At 47.7% G+C, this 18,886-nt stretch overlaps 1 protein-coding gene across 1 annotated transcript in view; it reads right to left on the bottom strand.

The window, feature by feature from the left end:
- The window catches only part of SSH2 (slingshot protein phosphatase 2), a 99,890-nt gene that overhangs the window by 67,053 nt on the left and 13,951 nt on the right, over nucleotides 1-18,886 (bottom strand). The window lies entirely within an intron of this gene.

Here is an 18,886-nt window from a genome sequence, read left to right as displayed (position 1 = left end):
GGGGTGGGATCTGTTTTATCCGCGAACACTTACTACATCCGTGTAGGTCTGCAGGAGCAACACCCTTTAGAACACACCAAGCGTTCAGGCAGCACAGGGGCATCCCGAGAAAACCAGAGCTCAGCACAAGGTGGCAAAGGAAGCAGGAGCACAGGTTTGTGTCTAGCCTGCTTTGGGTCTCCCTCCTGGAGATCTCCCCAGTGAGCCCAGCACACTCCACTTGCTGGCCATGTGTGGTCCTACAGGAGCTGCACAGAACTGACCCACTTAGAGCCAGACCTCAGTATGGCACCATGTATTTTGGTCATTTTTGAAGACACAAACCAGCAAGTAGGTGGTTCCAAGAGACCTCTGCCCCTATGACAACAGAGGTGCTAATATTTTACTATGATGAAGCCAGAGGCGATTTGTGCCCCGGCAGGCACCGTGCTCCTCTCCAGCACTGTCCCCTGCCCAAACACTTCTGCAATGGGCTCTGACATCCTTCTCCCATGAACAACCCCAGGGGAGACTGTACAGCTCTTCTGGGAACAGAAACTATCTTCATCTTCCTCTTCAGCTCGCTTCAGGAGAGCGGTTTGGAAGATGCTCTATCACAAATACACTGCTTTCTGTTTTACATACCACGAAAACAGATGCTAAGGAAAGGTGTGTGAGAGATTTCATGGGCTAGGGGAAGGCTGGGGAACGCAGTAAATGTCAATTCCGAAGGGAGTCAGTGGAAAAAAGGACACGAGGAACTGTGTGTCCCCCGGGCCCCACCAAAGAGGACATGTACCGACCTGCTGCCCAGGGCGGGAGAGGAAGGGAAGCAACAGGCAGGGGAGATTCTGGAACAGACACATTTAAAAAACTTGCAGAATAACACATACAAGCTTCAAGATCGGAAAAGGGGAGGAGTGGAAAAGCTAAGTTTCCCTGAGATAACCATACAAACAGATGTTTTTTCCTGAGAATCCTTTGAACTACATTCTTTGGGCTTATTGCATGCAAGGTTATATTCAGTTCACTTTTTATCACAGAGTTAAACACAGATACTCCTGCTGGATATTCTGTTTATCTCTCTCTCTTATTTAAATGATCTAAAGCTGAGAGATACAGGGATAACTAGAAAATGTATGCTTGCCACTGACCTTTTATTTCTAAGAACAGAACTAGAACACCACCATGAAGTGGAGCCACCTGCAGCCGCAAATTCAAGCTAAAACCTGCAGACCATCTACAACAGGCAAGAGCTGGCAGGAATACCTCCTGCTCATCATACCTTAGAATCAGCTCAGCTACTCGGTAAGGAAGCTGGCATTCCCGTCCTCTCAAAATGAAAATACCAATGAACTCCCCAGTCACCAGAAAACAAGCTGTAGCATCACTCAGAAGGTGCAAATACACAGGTGAAGAGCAGCCATAGAGCTTTTTCAGACCGGGGAGCCAAGCCCTTGCTCCTGAGATGAAGTGTCAGCTGCGTTCCCTGGCTGGCCGGACACTCCGGGATGCTCTCTGGGACACAGAGCCAAGAGTGGCCTTGCTAAAGAAGAATCCAGTAGCACAGAGTCAGCTTCCATTATTCAAGCTTTTGCAATAACCACACTGGCTCAGGACCTGTCCACAGCTCCGACACCAGTCAGCTGTTCAGTAAGTACCTCTGCATTTCTAGAGCAAGCAAAGAAAGTCTACTTCAGTCCTAAATATCTCTCATACCTCCTTGCCTTGCTCCTCTCCCTCTAAATTTGTGATCCTAATTACTGGCACTTCCCAGCAGAGTGTATATTGATTTCTCACTGCAGTGCTGGAAAGTGCAGGCAATTCCCAGTGGGTTGGAGCAGAAAAAATCCTGTGGTGCAAAGGACAGCTCTGACCCCTGAGACCACACAGCGCTCCTCTTAGCCGGGCAGCCGACGTCACCGCGGAAGCCACGCAGGCCACCTCCTCAGTGCCACACACCAGTGATGGCAAACAGCTACAGCACGAAGGGTTAAACTTACCTCGGGCTGTGCCCGTGTGGACAACTGTCTACTGCCCCTGCGTTTGAGAGCACAGGTCCCTCCGGGTTATCCCGAGCAGGCTCTGCGCTAGCTTCTAGAGATCCGCCTGCAGAAACGGAGGTGGCGTGTCCTTCACACCACTTGTTGCTAAGAGCAGTGGACAACTCACAGCGCATCTCAATGGGTTCTCCTTAACAGACCCACACAGTAGAAGTTCTTGTAGCAGAAGTCAAAAAAACCAAAACACACACACACAAGATCTGCAGGATGAGGATTCAGATCTTTGAAGGGTGTCAGTCGAGTATCATCAGGCCTATTAAACTGAGAGAAACACTAGCACTACTGTTCCCACCACTGGCTCTGGCTTTGCCCAGTCCCCAACCCCACCCCACTACTTTGGGTTGCACGACCTGATGTAGCAGCCTGACAGCGTTAGGATGGTGGTACTAGGTGGGGATGACGAACTGGAGCGTAAGGAAGGTACTAGAACCACAACGCCTTTCATTCAGGATGCTGCATCACCCTAACGACTTGGTGGGCTAAATGTCCTAAAGAAGATCAGGAGGACAAGACACTGGAAGGCAGCGTCAGCTATGCAGTTAGATTCCTTCGAACAAATTTATTATCTCAAGTCCTTTTGAAAACACTGTTAGTTGTTGTGGGTGTGTTTGTTATCGCAGGAACTTCTCAGATCCTGTCAGAGCATAAGCTCTGATGAGTTCCCTGTGGGCTGACAAAAAAATTTACTTGGGGGGGAAAGAGGAAGAGGTCAGAGGGGAGGGGAAGAGGTTTATTTACAGGCAGGATAGCTGAAGACATTATGGGGTTTTTGAATAAGGCAAAACAGCTCAGAAGTGTGTATTTGGCTAGAGAACAAGTTCCTCAAACCCACAGAAAGGTAAAACAACTGAAAGAGCACTTGACATCTCTACTGTGCTGCTCAGGAAACCCAAGCTATGCAAACGTTTTTAGTATTACAATGAATGGCCATTTCCACAGCCAAGAAAATCCTCGTCACAGCAACTGGCAAGCGTGGTATGTCATAGCCAAAAGCCCCACAAATGACAGGAGAAGGTCCTGAAATTCTTAGCTCCACTCAAAATTCAGCCCTCAAGAGCTCGGTGTGGAGGAGGCTGGACATGGCCCAATCAATTACCATCTGTCTCTGCTGAAGCTCTTACAAGATCTCTTTAATATTAGACAGAAATGTCGCAGATTTGTGAGAGAAGCGCATCTATTCAGAATACAGCTGACTGCCTACAAAAACAGAACTGTGGACAAGTGCAATTTGAGCAAGAGATCCACCGCCAGCACCTGGGACGCTACCTGGAACAAAACTGACCTTCACTGACCTCCTCCTCCCCTCATGAGCAACTCCGACCAGGCTGCAGCCTACTCCTTCCCCGTGTCTCGTGTTTTGTCCTGGTATTTACGGAGCGGTCAGATTCAGGCAGCTGACGGGGTGAAGATGATTCAGGTATCTCCTTTGCAAACGCAGCCATACCTTCTCATGGACTGAGGACATTCAGTATGAAAGAAGATACAGCCAATGCTCCCATATTTCACCCATCCCACCACTACTGTTTCTCCTCTTCCGCAAATCCGTGCTAGGATCCAGCATATACCATACCCGTCCTACAGTTTGCTACGTAATCCTGCAACTGCAAAACATCACAAAACCTTAGCAACTGTCAGCCAAAACTGAGCTGCAATGACAAGTCACCCCACTAGAGGGGAGGGCAGGACAGAGAAGACGTGCCCACTGCATGGTCAAGCTTCAGTGAAGGAACACCACTCCAACACTGACATGACCACTAAAACAAGCTCCTTCACATTTTCTTGCCATTTGGAGTGTATTTATGAAGAGGAGGAAGTACTGCCGTGAGTGCAACAATTCATCAGCCAAAAAGCGGATCAAAATCCCTAACCGTTCCGTTCTGAGGACACCTTTGAGAAGGCAGCTGATGCTTTGAGAAGGAACATGCTTGGGCAGCATCCTTGGACGCTGACACCAGCCCTTTGGAGGTGTGACCTGTGACACTGACCCACTGCAGCTTTCCAAGCTGCCTTCGCACAGGCGGTGGCGAGAACCCTGGATCTCACCCCGGCCCCACGTTCCTCATCCCCTGCAGCACCCATGCTGTAACCGCTGCAATAGGTGCAAGAGACAGCAGCTTCCGCAAAAGCTACTTGGAGATCCCTGATCCTGGATCGCTCCAGCCTCAAACCAGGCTCTCCCGCCAGCCTATGAGCAGGAGGAAGCCGAGCAGCAGCGACGAGCTCCGGAGGGAGCCGTGCCCTGCTTTCCTTGACCAGAAACAGAGGCCTCGGGGGAAAGGGAAGGAATGAGTCGCGCAGCTCTAAACTAGGCCACAATATTAAATGCAGTTTAAAGGGAAAGATGAAAAATTCCATCTCTGCTCCTTTCAGGCCATGTAGGACAGAATATGCAAAACATTAATCCTGTTTGTGCTTTGATCCACTGCCAACTATCTGTCATCAAAAGGGCAAGGGAGAGGAGAGATGTTTTTGAGTGCTATTCTGCTCTATACAATGGGAGTCACTCCATGTCACGCAAACAATTCTGCTCGTATAAATCTCCTTTCTGCAGACTGATGCAATGATAAACAAGATTCAATCTGCATTCTTACGTACAGGGACTGGAGCTGTCTGCCTGTATTTAACATCAGGAACATCACAGCAATTCTCTCACTGAAAGAGATGTGATTATTAGCCTAAGTCATGCGTCTAACATGCACTGCCTTTCCATTAACCAAGGAACATTTCACACAGACTACACCCTAAAAATATCTCTCTCAGACCTTAAAAGAGATTCCAATTCAACAACAGCTTGCAACGGATGATTTTATGCCAACATACCTGACTGCATAGACAATGCCCGGGAAGTGTTTTTACCAGGAGTGCGAGTGGTCACAGCCATCAACATCGAGAGAGCACTGACAATTTAGGCGGTTTTCACCTCAAAAGTCAACATCCTGCTCATAGCTGTGACGTGCACACTTCAGATGTGACAAAATTTCTCTCCCCTTCTCCATTTCCTAAATCTTGGCTAGGTGCTGCATTTTGGATGGGCAATTGCATTATTTTCTTTGTTTGGTACGCTTTCCCCTTTTACGGGAATCCTCTGCACAGCAACAAACACCAGCAGTGGGTGATCCCGAATTCCTCACGGGAAGGCAGAGCCAAGAGGCGGATGTGCAACCACTCTTATTTCTTGAAGTCAATGGTGTTTGTTTTTTTTTTTTTTAAAAAAATCCTTATTAACGGGGGCAGAGAGGCCTTGTGCAAGAGTAGGAATGCAGAAGCTCTCCTAGTGAAGGGCAACTGCAGATTCTTATTTACGCAACAGAAATTTAGTTAATATAGACGCCCCTGAACCCGCAGAAGACTCAGATGTAGCCATGCCATCAGAGAGGCTTTTCATGAACATTGTCAAGCCACCATCACGTGAACAACTCTGGACCCGCTCTCAAAGGAGGCACTACAAAGAAAAGGCTTGTAATTAAATGAGCAGTCTTCTAGTTCCCTGCCTCCCCTTTCCCTGGCCAGATCCCATCCAGTTGTTCAAACACACACTAAGTGCCTCTGAGCCGAACACGACCTTTGCTGGGAAGAAGGCAGCTGCTTTAGTCAAATCGGAGGCTGTGCGTCCAGGCACCGGTCCAGCTGTTAAACCATGCAAATACTCCTCTTCATAGCATCCCCAGCGTATCTTTGTTTGGGCTACAGCTGTACAGTGCATTGCAAGCTCCTCCACACAGGAGCTCTCCTTGTGCAGCAGCAAGAATTAAGCAAGTCGGTACAAAAACCACCCTCCCCCAACAATTACCCAACGCGTGGATAACCCAGCCCGGTTGAGTATGGCAGAGGGTGCCATTACTGCAGCCACAGCCTCTCCTCTCATGCCATACAACTCACCGGAGATGAGAGCGTCCACTGCACGTGCAGATTCCTTAGGGCTCCACTCAACTCTTGACACAAGCACATGGCGACGTTAGAGGCGCCCTGGGGAATCAGACATCTGCATGGGACTGGCATTAGATGCCCAGAGAAGCAACTGAATAGAGGCCCTTGAGGTCCAAGGGACCAGGATCCGTGCACGGACATCCCATCGAACTGAGGTTCAGCACCTTCCAAGACGAAATATTTGTCAGGTGCCTATTCAACAGCAGGCCCTGCACAAGGCTGGCCGTATCGATAACCTCAAATCGTCCGCTGGAACCAAGTAGGGCAAACGTTTGAGTCAGATTGCCAAATATCTAGTACACATTTCTGTAGCAGAGAGACTTTCGTACAGCAGCCCGAGTTGTATCAATCTCTTAAATAAACTGTGTTAGCAAAAAGCCCACACACACTGCATTTGCAGTACGGCTGAGGTGCCAGCAACAACACTCTGGCTGGTAACAAGAAACAGGGGCTGACTCGAAAACCTCGGCTGATAAAAGGTTCCCTTTTTCTCGCAAGAAGCCCAAGACTACACATAAGTTCACCAGCTAGAGCTTCCGAGGCCGGAGGGGGATGCTGAACTGTAACAGGTACCATTTCCAGGCCTGGCTGTGTTTAGTGGCACCTTGGCAGTAAAAATGGCAATTTGACCACCAAAAAATGGACAGCGAGAGTTTGCAAGTTCCACAGCTGCAACCTGGGGAACAAAGACAACCAGAAATCTGCAGCAGTTTGTATGAACTGATTTATTCAGTATATTATGGGAACCATCTCCTTGGCAGCACTCTGCAAGTACTCACATATAGAGGGTAGGTCTCAAAGCTGAACTGAAAACCAGTTTACTTCAGAATCCCTCGTTCTCTGGAGATGGTTAACCTCAACCATCGTTAAAAATTATGTAACTAATTAATGAAGTCACCTAGTATGCTCTAGAGAGGCAGCTCGTTGCTACTTTTTGAAATACTTACATTTGTCATCAAACACTTTTTAAAAATAGAAGCTGCTACCAGGAAGCCTTTAAGTTGGAGATAAAAGTTCTGCAAAAAGCTACGCTGAGCAAACCAGGGCACAAACGGGAAGGGGGAGAACTGCACCGGGTTTTGCATCTTTTACCTCTCCAGAGTTCTAGGGCTGAGGGGTAGACGTGCAGCTTTCTCCAGCCATTTCTCTCTCACTCATCACTATTTGCATGAAATGTTCTGAATGAACGCTGTTTTCCTCCTCACATTTCTTCTGTTTGAGGTTCCACATAAGCAGTAGCTTTCTGCAGCCAAGCGTTCATTCAGAGGTTGGCATTCCTTCCGGATTGTTTTCTGTATCACTTTGCTGTGTCAGTAATTGGTATATTTAGGTCAAAGACACTGCGCTCCTGCTCTGGAGAGAGAAAAAAACAAGTTCCTTATCGAAGCTTTCATCTTCCTGCTGGAGCCAAGAGATTTATGCAAACTCTCTTTAGATTAGACCTCACTAAAAACTGCAGAAATAAAGCTCAAACACTTGAAGACAAAAATTAAAAGCCTCCAACTGGTACAACAAGAGTCAGGATGAGAAATACAGTGTGACACAGCCTGCTACACTACACCACAAGAACAGATTAAAAAGGAGATTACTGTCAATTGAATTTCTGCAGTGAAATCAGCTTGCCTGATGGGGAGTACAACAGCTTTAGCCTTAATCACAGAGCTGCACCCAAGGGAAAAAAAAAGAATACAAACATTGTAGATACATACTCACATTAAATATCCCTACACCGCAGAGTATTTTGCATAACTCCTCTCTAAAACCCTGCAGCAGCCTATCAGTTGTCACCATCTCCAGACACTTACAGACACTGAGAAACAAAATCTATTGTCTCCCTCAATAGACCTTTCCTCCAGCTTTTAGAAGGCCTCCCCACGCTGTGCAAGTATGACAGGAAAGGCAGATACTCCACATCCTTATGATGCTTTGCTCGATTTAATACCTCCCAGAACCTTGAACACACCTGTTAACCTCCTCTTAGGCAATGCTCAAAGTTGTCCATTGGAAACATTAAAACCTTGGAGCATTTGCTTCCCATCAGCAACAACAAACACGTACGGTGATGGGGCAAATGTGAGAAAACTCACCTGCTGTATAAAGACAGGGACTGTAACTCCAGCTTTCACACTGGGAACTGCTGCTGCTGTCAAGGGTATGGTCTGACTTAGACCAAGTCACAGATACGCACATGTACAGTGGTGTCAGGGCAGGGCTTCTCCACAACGAGCACTCTGTGATTAAAGCGAAACCCCAGCTGCACAGGTTACCGCGACGAGCAGCCTTTCATTACCCATTCACGTGGGAGGCGTATTTACACGCGTGAAGTTGTCCCTGTGCAATTATGAAGGATGGACACTCACACCTCAGAACCTCTCCGGTCACCACCTGAACCACAGACCTTGCTCAACCTTCCAGTGCACTCAGGAGCGTTCAGAAGCAGCACGGCCATGTGCCCCTCCTCACCCCAAGGGCTGACATCTTCACCTGAGAAGCTGGGCCTGTTTCCAGCTGGGAGAGAGTCTCCTGAACTGCTGCATTAACAAGAAGACAGCTAGATCTCAACGAGGCTGAAGGAGCCTGAAAAGCAAAGTGGCTCAGGAGCCATCCGCAGAGAAGTTGGAGACCTGGACCTGCAGCTGATCATCTTTTCTCAGTCACGAGCCACACTGGTCCACTTTACAAGGAATAGGGACATAGAGCAGACGTGGCAGATGCACACCACCAGCTTCTGGTGTAAGTCAGTTTCCCATTGAAATGAACAACATTAAATGTGCTTTTAAAAGAGGGAAATATTTGGTTTTCACTCCTCATGCTGAAGGGCTATTTTAGGAGCAGGAGGCTGGAGGGAAGGGAGGTGCACTGCAAAGGGAGGGGTCTCTGTCTTGCCATCAGCCATCTTCCTGCTAGCACCCAGTTTACCTTGGTGCGCGCTCACAGCAGCCTCATTTGTATCCCTGCTACAGCCATCTTCGTTAAAAACCGGGGGTTATTCTAGGGCTCCGTGCAGGCTGTTCAAGTTACAGCTCCAGAGCTTTGACTTTTCCCAGAACATGTCGTAGGGTCATTAAAGCAATGCAGATTCACCTGTATCATCTATGAAACAGAATCACAGACTGGTTTGGGTTGGAAGGGACCTTCAAAGGTCATCTAGTGCAACCCCCCTGCAAGGAGCAGGGACATCTCCAGCCAGATCAGGTTGCTCAGAGCCCCGGCCAACCCGGCCTTGAACATTTCCAGGGATGGAGCATCCACCGCCTCTCTGGGCAACCTGGGCCAGTGCTCCACCACCCTCAGTGTAAAACATTTCTTCCTAATATCCAATCTAAATCTACCTCGCTCCATCTTAAAACCATTACCCCTCGTCCTGTCACAACAAGCCCTACTGAACAGCCCCCACTACTGAATAATACATTATTCCCACAACAGGACAAGAACAGACCTATCTGGATACCATTCCTGTCTGTCATAACTGTGTCCACAGAATGAAGGTGTGCCAGCACAACTCTCTTGATAAAAGTCTCATTCCTGGTCAGCAGCAGCATAATCAGGAGTAGGCTTTTCATTTCCACAGCTTGCCTTAAACTACACCGAGGAAAACACACGCAGCCATACGTGACACACGTTTAAGTTGTATCTTCACCCCGCACCGGCTCGGCAGTGCACTCAGAGCCCAGCGGCTGGCTGTAACACGTACGCATCTTTCTCCCTGCTAGAACATTACAAGAGACTCTCACCCACTCAGCTCCTCCGAGATCCAATCCCTGCAAGCTCTCGTCAAATCTCCTCTTGACGTAACGAATGTACGACACGGGCTGAATTAGGAGCAGCGCAGAAATCTTCCTGACCTACCAGCACCAACAGCCAGGCCTCCTACAGCCCGTGGGCTACTGCATCAATAAGTAAAGGATAATTTTCTGGATGAAAAAAATTCTCAAAGTGGGAAGTTATTTAACACTTAAGAAGGTGAAATAAAGGCTCTGAAAAGGGAGCAAAATAACATCCAGTCTTCTCAAATCCCACGATGCTCAGCCTCTAAAAAAGCAATATGGAGAGGAACTAATGAATATTTCAGATTCTTAACATTGCTTAACCTGCATCTGTGCTGAATGGTACAGCTATAACTTGCAAATTGTTACCTAGCATTTGTGAGAAAAACAAAAAAAAAGAAGTATCCAAGCAACTACGTTGTGCAGCGCGTCTGGATGCAGCGGCATCTCGCTGGCGCTCGCAGGCTGCTGTTGCGTAACCCTGGATCCAAGCGAGAGCGCAGCCGGGGAGCCTCTGCTCCGCTGCAGTGACAGATCTAGAACAGAAGTGGCTGGGAGAGGTTTAACAGCAGGAGTTTAGACTCTGTATCAGAAGAGGAACTGGCAGGAAATTCTCTTCACCTCTAGCCTCTGTTTGGGGAGGGAAAAAGTCCCCAAGTGTCTCAGGCAAAACTTCAAAAGGAATTGCTGGGACAGTTTTCTGCACATGGAGAACACAAAGCAGAGTCTCTGGAGAGCAGGAGATGAACGCCTGAAGATATTCCCTGGCAAGACACTGCAGAGAGAACCACAAGGTCCGGAGCGTGCTCCTTGTTCACGTCCCCGTCCCCCGGGCGCAGAGCGGCCTCCCAGCTGCCCCACTTCTGGCAGGGGACCGCTGCTATTAGAGCTGGAGCAGAGCCGTTATGAACGGCCCAGAATCGTTCACTTCTTTAAAAATACACCCAGGTATTAGTCTCATGCTGTTGGAAGTTAAGTTAACGTGCTGAGCCATTTTATTGCCCGATACCAGCTGCGTTACAGGCTCTCGTACGCTGCTTCTGCACAGCACAGTTCTGCCTACACCCTTCCAGCACCGCATGCCTACAGCCAACTGGAGATACAAAGGTCTAGGCAGTTTCTGACGGATCAAAACCAAGGCAGCAAATGTAATAACACCTCCTCCAACAGAGGCTGAAGAAAAAAAAAGGAAAATGAAGCTGAGGAGTAGAACAGTTTTCTGCATGAGTCAAACATGAGCAGAACAAAGTTGCATAATGAGCGCCCCTTGACTTTTGTTATTTCTCCCAGCCAGCTCCTCCAAAAATCTCTTTGTTATTGTTTATTTGGGTACCAGTCCAAATTGCTGTGGGAGGAGAGAAAAGGAAAAAAGGAAATGCTGTCAAGCTATTAATTCTAGTACTGTAGTCATCTAGCACTCTCCATCTATTAACAAATCAGTGTCCTGTTTACTGCAACACTCTCTGGAGCCTGAAAGTTAAATACAAGAAAAACAGATCTTAATTAGCGTCTCGCAAAAGTGACTCCAGCACTCCTCAGCCAGGATGAATTCTGCCTTTGCTTATTTACCCACGGCTCAGTCCAGAACGGCAGTGTCGTTTCACATCGCTCTCCAGAGAGAGCAGGCAGCAGCAGGAGAAGCAGGCGCCCGGCGAGCAGCACGCAGCTGGGAGCATCACTCCCGAAATGTATGCCTCTGCGAAAGATTATATTGCAATAAAGGCCAGGCTGTGTCAAAAGCTGGGAGTGACTGTGGCCACCACTCGTTCTCCCGGGACAGAATACAAGTCACGCTCCTACACACGTACATCAGTAACAGGAGAAAAACTGTACCAAGCCAGAAAGCAGTGTTACATTTGGTTATTTTCCCATCTTGGGGTGCCAGTGCCGCTGGCAGTGGGTACAGTCTCACCTGTCACAAAGGGACATGTTTCCATACGGCCGCTTGTCCTCGCTCTCTCCGTGCCAAACCTGGCTGTTCCCAGGAGCAGGAACGGCTCATGCAGAAGCCCACTGTCCAAAACAGCCTTTAACGACAGAAGGACAGAAACACCGTGCCAAAGGCAAAGGAACCGCGTTAGTCTTGGCACGAGACTGGATGCGCCCGACCCCTGGTACATCAATAGACGTACCAGATTTGAGGCCCTGCAGAACTCGTCTGTATAATCCCAGCCTCCCTGGTACCATCTGTTTCCCCTTCGGCCGACTGGCCATTACAGACACAACGCTACAACTCGTGTCTCCTTAGTAACAGGTTTTTGTTGATCTCTCCCGCGCCTCCAATCTTTCTATCAATCCTGTAATCTACGAGGATTTTCCCCGCAGGGGATGCACAACCGTATCAGTGGAAAAAAATATATGGGACAAGAGAAACACTTCAGGGCAAGGGTAGAAGGTGTAAAAGGGGAACGCGTGAAGTTAGAAGAGCTACAGGTGTATCGAAACCAGACGTTCTTATTATGCTGGAGCAAGCCACCAACCTTCTGAGCGCCAGGTTTAAGATCTCATCTGAACACTCAGTGCTCCAATAGGTTTTTCTTAAAGAGGTGCCGATTATGAACAGTTTGCCATGGACACACAAGTCTTAAGAGAAAACACCCTACACATACCCTGCATCCCCAAGACCTTCTTCTCTAACACCCCAAAGGTAAAAACACTGCCAGTCTCAACACCACGCAGGTGAGGAAGGGCTGTATTTCCTCCATAGAGACTGGCTCTTACAGCTGGTTTTAAGTCAGTGACTCCTGGCTGCCTTTGGTTCCTTAATCCCCAAATCCCCACACTCTCTTCTTAAGGTTAATCCAGTTAAAGCTCTCCCTTCCCTTTGGCTGGTGCTTCGCATAAATAACCACCTGAAGAGCAGAGCGGCAGAAGCCGATGCTCAGAGCGTGGCACTTCCCAGAACTTTGTCCTGCTGCAAGAGACAGCACAGCCCAAGTTCTTACTGCTTACGCAAGAAAAGGAAATCAAGATCAGCTAGGCCAGGGCAAAAGGCACTCCCTATGGATTGTTTAAGTCAGCAGGAATCAATCACCCAGTCCGATCCAAATCCCTCAGTCGCTTTCTGCCTTAAGATAACTAGAAACAGGTTTACGCTGTGCTAAGATAAAGCAGCCTTAAACCAGCGTAAGCCTTTATGTGAAAGGGGTTACGCTGGTTTAAGCGTAATCCAGCTCCCCCTTTTTGGGAGAGGAGAACTTGTCTCTGAGGCCAGCTCTAAAGGAGATGGCGATACAATTACAGTTGTAGAGGCCATGCGGTATTTGGAAAGCAGAAGACTTCGCCTGGCTCAGGCAGCTCCCTCAGCGCTGAACGCCCGTGGGCAGGAGAGCGAAGGCAGCCCTGGAAGCAGGCAGCCAGTCCTCAGCGTTCAGCCTGCCAGGAGAGGCCAGTGCGACGGACAGCCTGGCACACGCAGGCCACGGGGAGGTCTCGTCACGCACCAGGCATCAGCAGCCTAATCCAGGGAAGCTGCACATTTGCCCCACAGAAAAACCAAAACACACCCAGTGAAGGTGCAGAGGAATCCCGAGAAGAGCCTTGCCCATTCCCTCCTGCAGCACAGAGAAACTGAGAAGTGGCTGTATGAAAGCGCGGCCCTCTCCGACAGCTGAGGCCGTACCCACTTCCAATGGCACCCGTCCCTTGGGAGGGAGCCCTGTGTAACCCGGCACCATCCCCCTGGGCAGGCTGCGAGCAGCTCCGAGAGAAATCCTTAGGCTGGGACAGGCTTTAGGGCAGTGACTGGACAGACCGCAGGGATCCTGCCCCACAGCCCCTCTCCATATCTGAATGTCGTATTCTCACTGTGAAGCTGGGCCAGGGGCTCTGGAGCAGCATGCATGGCTGTGGAGCAGTCTCGCAGAGAAAAAACGCTGCACATGGGCTCCCTGGGGCTGGCCGAGCTCTTCAGGCCAAGCGCTAGAGCCAGGACACAGACCATAAGCTCTTTGTGTTCCCAGTTATTTACAACGAAGAGAAGCAGAAATCTGGTTTTGAGGACTGTTGATCAGCCTGGTCCTTCCGAGATCCTCAGTCTCAGGGGTAGCGAGAATGAACAACCCCATCCGCTTGCTCGCCTAACCAAAGAGAGAGCAAGCAGAACGCGCATTCTGCTTCCCAGGCTAGAAGGAGTTACCCCATATCGGCTTATCTCAGTGTAAGAAGACAAAACAAGGAGCAAAATGCCCGTGCAGCTCTGAGCTCAGGGTGTTTCTAACTCCGTTCACGCAGATACGGAAAGCCGCCGCTCAGTCTCTGGTGCATAGTTAAACGCTCGTTCTGAATGGCCGATTAGTCAGAAGGGGAACGTTTCTGCATTCATGGAGTAGCTATTTTAAGATTACATTATGCTCTCTGCTTCCATTAATAGGTACACTTATTAAAAAAAAAGAAAAAAAAAAAGGAAAGGCGTTACACCCAGCGATGCGTTTGCCTCAGCAGACCTGAGGGCTGCACGTCCAAACACCCAGCGCAAGCAGAGGAAAGCTAATGAATTCTGTTACCGACAAGCCACATTTTCCTTCACAGCTCCAGCGATCACCTAGTCAGTAGGCTTGCCAAATCTTGATGGAACAAGTCAAACCACTGTGGTCACTGGCCACGTCCGCTACAGGCCTGTCAACCTGCATCTTCAGAGGTTTAACACAGGCACAGAAGTCACCAAACCGAAAGGAGTTAAGGCAGGCTACTGCAGATCTCACGTGTCCTGCAGCTCTAGAGGAGACTGACCCAGATACTCCCACCCCAGACACCAGTTTCCCTGCTCATGTTGCCCATGCTCTCCAGCACTGCCGTCACTCAGCGATAACTAGTGCACATCTGCACCCCTCTGAATCCCCTTCGAGGCCTTGGAGTCCCACAGTTATTTGACAAGCCAAAAGTTCACAGAAAATTGTTTTGGAACAAGTCAAAAAGTCCCAGGTTTTTAAGCTAACAAAGCTCAAAATATTAAATGCTGTCAAGTTTTTAATGAAAGCCAAAGGCAATTTTAGGGAAAATACACACTTGGGCATGGCCAAGACCCACTCCTTCAATTTCTCCTATGTGTATCAGGATTGCAGCTGTATCCATGAAATCCAGTCACCCATAAACTGTAACATCCAGATTTGTTTCCTCCACCCTCCCCAAGCCTGAGCTGCTATATCAGGCTTTGATCAACGTGGTTTTCTGACAGGGAGGACTGGAGAAGCTAAAAAGGGAAACGTGAACACAAGCACTTAGCCAAACACCACAGATGAGTTGCACACCAACAGCAAAAGTGTTATTATTTTAATTTCAAAAATCAATAATCTCAGGGCAGATTCAGTATAAAGAGTCCGTTTTGTATCAACAGTTTTGCTTTTACTAACAGGTTTATATAGATTGTTTTAAAGATCAAAGCCATACAATCCAAAAGGTACATGTATAATAAATCTCATTAAAACCAGAGCAGGTCAGCCCTCTGATGAACTTAAGCTGTAGATCCTTCTAATGCTCTTGAAGAAAGTTCGGGTGACCAGCCAAATGAGGATTCCCTCCGCTCACAAATCCACATCTTCTGAGCCAAGTGGAAACACTGTGAGCTAAGCAGAACAGAGTTTTGTGTGTGGGTTGTTTTGGTTTTGGCTTGTTTTTATTTTTTTTTTAAACAATGTGAAGAGCAAGCAAAAAACCCCAAATTATGAAGCAACAAATACTAGAGTCAGAGCTGAAAATACGATCCAACTTGGAGGAAAAAAGGCAATACAAAAAACCATTGAATTAAACCAATGTTACTTTGATGTTGGATTCAAATCTGAAGAAATGCATTAGACTTTTTTCTACTTTTTATGTCTGCGTGGGCTAACAGTATGTGAACTCTGGAGCACAGCCCATCTGCTAAGAAATTAAAAGCTGCCAAAGATGGACAGCTGTACTGCCAGGGCATCCACAGGCAGAGACTTCAGGGCGCTGAACAACTTCAGCTGACAGTCCTCTCTCCTGTAAAGCCTTGATCTCAAAGAGTTAAGAGCACTGATTTATACCCAGCAGCAGTTGCTGTATCAAGGGTGGGGGCAGAAAGAGGACTGGACAGCAGTAGCAGCACATATATATGTGAAAAACTGTATTACGTGGTGTCAAGGAAGGAAATTAAAGCTGAACAGAAGGATGCCCAAATGCCTGAAAGCACTGTTTGAAGCAAATCTAGTGCACGGTCTGACCTTGTCAGTCTTCAGCCCTCGCAGGGCCCAGCTTCCACCGTGCAGAGCTGGCGCGGACGCAAACAGCAAACGGCAGTGGGACTAGGAGCTGTACAGGTTCACCACAACACTGAGGGCTCAAAAACTTCAGCCACTGTGGAGAAACAGTAAGCTCTTGGCACGTACACAGTCATTTCAACGTTGTTCATTTTACGGCAGCAATAAAGATGTTGCTTTACAAATGTCACAGTTGATATATGCAAAAATGTGGAACGGAGTAGACAGTTCCCAACTTTCTTGAGGTTTCTCTCCTCTTTAAAGAGGATAGTAAGAAATAAACCCCAGCTTCTAATACAGAAAACATTTCTGTGAAAATATGGAAGAGGTAGAAAATCCTGGATTGTATTTGACTAGCGAACAAGGTCACAAATTAAGTAGTCTGAGAATTTCTGGTAGCTGAGCTCTGAAAGAGTCCCCCTTTTTTGCACCCCCCACCCTATTCACTACTTAGCTTAAAATGCAAGACCAAGCAGAACACATGATGCAGCCTGCATCGGTACGGGCAAACACACGGCTGAAGTCACAGAGGCACATTCTTCAGGGCTCATGAACCATCACATGACAAAGATCACAAGAAGCCAATTTACTAAACACAATTTAAACTTGAAGTTAAGGATAATAATAATAAAAGCCATTATGGAAACTTCTCTTAGGGAGCCAGGAGCTACACTCGGAAAGACAGCAGCAAACAACAAAGCAAAGATCAGTTCCCATGTTACCCGGAACGTCTGATTTCTAGCGCTACACGTACAAGCTCATATTGCTCAGAAGTCTCTAATACCTACTTTTAGTAACATAGCTCACAGCCAGTAAGAACGCCGACCAGCAGTGACGACCTTATCAATAAGCCTCTCACAAACATACAAATATTTGAATTTAATCACACAGACTTGAGCTAAAATTTTTCTGATGCTGCGTGTTTGAAAACCAGCAGACTGTTCATTTGCTATAAGGCTTACAGGTAAGAATGACTTCTTTGTCAAAAAGCAAGAGGACACGCAACCCAAAATCCCTCTCCTTAGCTGTCAAGGAGTACTGACAGCTATTGGGAAGAAAACACATACAATGTCTGCTCCCAGCTCCAGCAAGACAAATGGAAATAAAAGTAGAACTGCCTCGTAATAAGACGGCACTGTACAAACGGATTGTCACGCTATTGATTTCTGTACCAGGACAAAGGAACCTGGTTTTTATTTCATAACAGCCACTTTCATTGGAAAAGTCTCAAAGTCATACTAACAACTTATCCTGACAATTTCATTAGTAATTTGTCCAATTCTAGAGCAGTGCTCCACATTGGGGGATCCTGGGGGCTCTTAAACTGTTTAAAAAGGTTACAGTGATCTGCAGGGCCGCCATCACACGGATCACTGTAGACTCATCCTCGGGATTAAGTCATCTCTATTTGTGAGCCCCGACGTGATGATCTGTCTGTTACAGAGCCTAAGTACTGCATGAAAGCCTCTTCAAGGCCTTCACCACCATCTGTGAATTACATTATTAACAATGGTATGAACTTCCTAAGAGCATCTGGTTCTCTCCCCACCCCCTTCTCAAATCTCTGGAAAGAGCTCTTCAGCATCAGAACAGGGGCGAGGCTGGCTTGTTCCTTTCCGTCTCTCCCCACCTCCGCCTCCCCTCCAACCGCGGGGGATAGACGGGGCGCAGTTCTCCATCCCCGTGCCCTTACACGTATCCTGCACAACTCCTGCTATCATTAAATAAAGCTGAACTAAAACAACTAAGTGACGGACATACCACAGGCATTTTACTGGGGAAAGCGGAAGTTTATTTCATCATTTTACAGCGGCAGCATCTGAAGTACGCTGCTGAACTGCTGCTGCAGAACGCACGTGCTGAGGCACAGTCCTGCCCCGAGTCCTCACTTCTCACCAGCGAGGTTCCTGAAGTTAATAAAAAGCAGGCAGCAGCCATTAAGCCAAATTCAATAGTTACTGCTGTAGCTAACTTTCTAGATGCAAATAAATACTCTGTCATCCCAGTCCTCCTCCCCACCAAGGACGTTTCAGAAGCTTATTCTGAAAACATGCCAGCTTCTTGTAAACAAGAAGTAGGAAGAGGCATCACCCGGGACATCAGAGCACACTCTCCACTGAACTTTGCCGAGTTCACATCACCAGCCTCCTTGGCTACTGTAAGGGATCATTTGCTCTTGCCGGAACAGAGTTCCTCCCATCTAATTTTCTGCTGCTTGCTTTTCCAACCCAGCTTCTTTTCTTGCTCTATATAGAGGGTTTTTAAGAGCTTCTCATCATCTCAACTTTCTGTATACATCAGCAGCAGTTTTCGCATTCTGTGTTCCACAGTAGTGTTCTTGAGCTGCATCACAGATCACAACTCAGGCAGCACTGCTACAGCCCTGTAAGGTACAGCATCTTCCTCTGTCCTAAGTTGCAGCAGTACTTCTTGAAAGAAAAAAGCAACATTATGGCCAGCTCAATAAGGAGTTGTATTCAGCAGGAAACAGCATCCAAAACAAACAATCCTGTAATGTGCAACAACAGGCAGAAAATACTGGGCAGGGGGAGGGAGACAACCACGTTTCTGCACAAATTCACACGAACCCTTCTTCTAACACGCTGTTTTGCTGTTGCCCATGTTCCAGATACGTAAATAATCAGGCATGTGTTGAGATGCTGGGACACTAGCATCGATAACACAGTCCTATTGTAATTACAGGTAGACACAGAATTTCTTCAAGTCTGCAAAATAATGGGGAAGTACGTTTATTCAGGGTCACCATCACTCCGATGTGCTGCCTGAATGCACGCTCTTTGTGTGTGTTAAGAGGAAGCATGTGGTTGCTGTTGACCTCAAGCTCCAGGAGGGGAGAAAGCTCGATGCACACAGCAGCTAGCCTCCAGGATGGTTCTGCCAGGGTTTAATTTTATTTTGGTCATAACCGGTC

This window comes from Chlamydotis macqueenii, chromosome 19 (assembly GCF_036417535.1).
Source record: "Chlamydotis macqueenii isolate bChlMac1 chromosome 19, bChlMac1.mat, whole genome shotgun sequence".
Taxonomy (NCBI): Eukaryota; Metazoa; Chordata; class Aves; order Otidiformes; family Otididae; genus Chlamydotis; species Chlamydotis macqueenii.
Note: the sequence above shows the minus strand (reverse complement) of the source record. Positions and strands in the feature narration are given on the sequence as shown.